This window comes from Electrophorus electricus, chromosome 12 (genome assembly GCF_013358815.1).
Source record: "Electrophorus electricus isolate fEleEle1 chromosome 12, fEleEle1.pri, whole genome shotgun sequence".
In the NCBI taxonomy this organism is placed as follows: Eukaryota; Metazoa; Chordata; class Actinopteri; order Gymnotiformes; family Gymnotidae; genus Electrophorus; species Electrophorus electricus.
The window spans coordinates 20,843,129-20,845,527 of record NC_049546.1 but is presented as its reverse complement, the minus strand read 5'-3'; the positions used below and the strand labels follow the sequence as shown (position 1 = coordinate 20,845,527).

The 2,399-nt window shown below is 32.5% G+C and overlaps 1 long non-coding RNA gene across 1 annotated transcript; it reads left to right on the top strand.

Moving 5' to 3' along the window:
* Nucleotides 1-690: 690 nt before the first annotated feature.
* Nucleotides 691-1,753, top strand: LOC118242305. The gene is made up of 3 exons (XR_004776750.1): nucleotides 691-776; nucleotides 927-1,259; nucleotides 1,652-1,753. It is a non-coding gene; the product is annotated as an uncharacterized LOC118242305 (long non-coding RNA).
* The last annotated feature ends 646 nt before the right edge of the window (nucleotides 1,754-2,399 follow it).

Below are 2,399 nucleotides of genomic sequence, written 5' to 3'. Positions count from 1 at the left end.
CCTGGGTCACTCCTGAAGATACTGCACCAATAAGATTGTTTGCAATTAATATCCACTGTGAAAAAAAGGAGTCTTCTATTTGGGCTTGTTTGTTTTGTTGCTGTTCAATTTTTACAACTTTACATTCTGTTAGCCGTTTACATTTCTTTTTCCTCACAGCCTAGACGGGATTGTAACAAAATATGTTCCTAATCCTAACATTGACTTCTACAGTTCATAATCCTAACATTGACGCTTACGGTTGATAATCCTAACATAGGATTATGAACTGTGGAATTCTACCAGACCTTTACAGTTGATAATCGTATAATATAATTCTTGTTGTTTTGTCTCATTCTCTAAAATTAAAAATGTGAAAAAAACACTCTAAAAACATTTTAAATTAATGTTTATTAACACTCAATAATAATAATAATAACAATAATAACAACAACAACAATAATAATAATAATAATAATAATAATAAACAGTTAGAGTACTTTTGAATACTGTAAACAAGATTGTCATATCACCCCTTTCTTTGAGTGGTGCTCTTGTTGGGCTCAGTATGTTTTAAAGAGATCAGACACTGCAGGTGGCCAAACATGGTTGTAAGACTACAGGACAGAAAAAGACTTGTGACATTTTCTAGCCAATGAGATTTGAGTCATGAGAAGCTCACGAAGTTTATTTATTTTGCCAGTTGCTTCTTTTCAAACCGTCTCCTCTGAGGTCTGTGTGTTACGCTGCAATGATGATACCTGTCTGGATACTTATAATTTTTCTCTACAAGACATGTATGGTTCCAAATTTTTACCAGTGTTTATAATTACATTTGTTACTGTTCTTTCTGATATTGGTTTAATAATCAATATGTATTATTTATTTTGGATTCAATTTTCTCCAAATTGTGTTCTTATTGATTCTGGCTCGGTTTCATTTTATAGGTCCAGTTCATACTACAAAGCCTTTTAAACGAGCAGTGCAGACTGAACCTGGAAAAAATATCACTCATTACTGCACATTTAAAGAAAACACTGTTTGCTTTTGGTTCAAGCTTAGTTGGCAACAGGAGCTTCAGCAAGTAGGAAAAGTGTATAACGATGAAATAGGCCTACTTTCATTTCCATTCAACAAGTCCAGATTCATAATGAAGTGGAAGGATGACAGAATCTCTCTGACTATTCTAAATGCTACTGAAGAAGATGAAGGATTGTACTTCTGTGGAGTGACAGACGGAACAAAGGTTAACTTCACCTCTGCTTTGTCCACTCTGACAGGTAATTGAACTACTACTTTCAAATTTCTCTACATTTAAAACTGGATTATAACTGAAGCACAAAGCACATATAATCCTAAAATCAAAGCCACAGTTGTTTTCTGAATTATGTAATAAAAATTTTTTTTTTTATAATCTGTATAGTTTTTATATAGTAGACTTGAAAGTGCTGTAAGAAGCACATTATATATATATATATATATATATATATATATATATATATATATATATATATATATATATATATATATATATATATATAAACAAAAAATAAAAAAAGAAAACCTGCTAATTCTTCAGTAGTACACTTGGGTATTTTTATAAAGCATGTCTATTTTGCATGTGAGGGAAACCAAGATGACTTATGACCTGAGACTGTGTTTTATTGATGAGTGCATACAGAATTAACCCCAATAAATCCTGACAGTGCAGGAACAGGATGTGATCCATCAAACACAGCTTATTCAGGCAAGTATCTTTGTGTCTCTTTGCTTTAACCACATTCTGCAGCTATACGATGAATTAGAATGAAGATGTAAAAGTTTAAACAAACAAAGCTTTACTCTGCCTACAAATCTGAAATTTTACGCATATGTTCATCCTTGTATATTGAATTTTTTGATACTCAGAACAGCACATATTACATATACATACATTTGTGTGTGTGTGTGTGCGTGCGTGTGTGTGTGTGTGTGTGTGTGTGTGTGTGTGTGTGTGTGTTTGTGTGTATGTGTGCACATAATTCTGTACTAGACATAATAAGGCTTGAGACCACTGTTGCTTGGGGAACTGATTCTAATTCTGAATGTTGACGTGTATAATCCTTGATATCCTGATAAATATAAAACAAATATTCTAAGCACTTAGTTTATCTTACTATCAATTATATGGTTAAACTAGTTTTTCTGGAAAAAGCAACTCTTTAAAATGCGTGTAGCTTTAATATTAAAGGGGAGGCTTCTGTGATAATCATTTTATTTAACATCTGAAATCATGGTTGCATACCACACACCTTTCACTTTAATTTTGTATATTCAATTATTTTATAAAGATTGTTCTGCAGGAAAACCTGTGAGTCATGCAGAGATCTGTCTTGGAGCAGTGCTGGGAGTGTGTGTGGCTGTTATCATTGCTCAAGCCA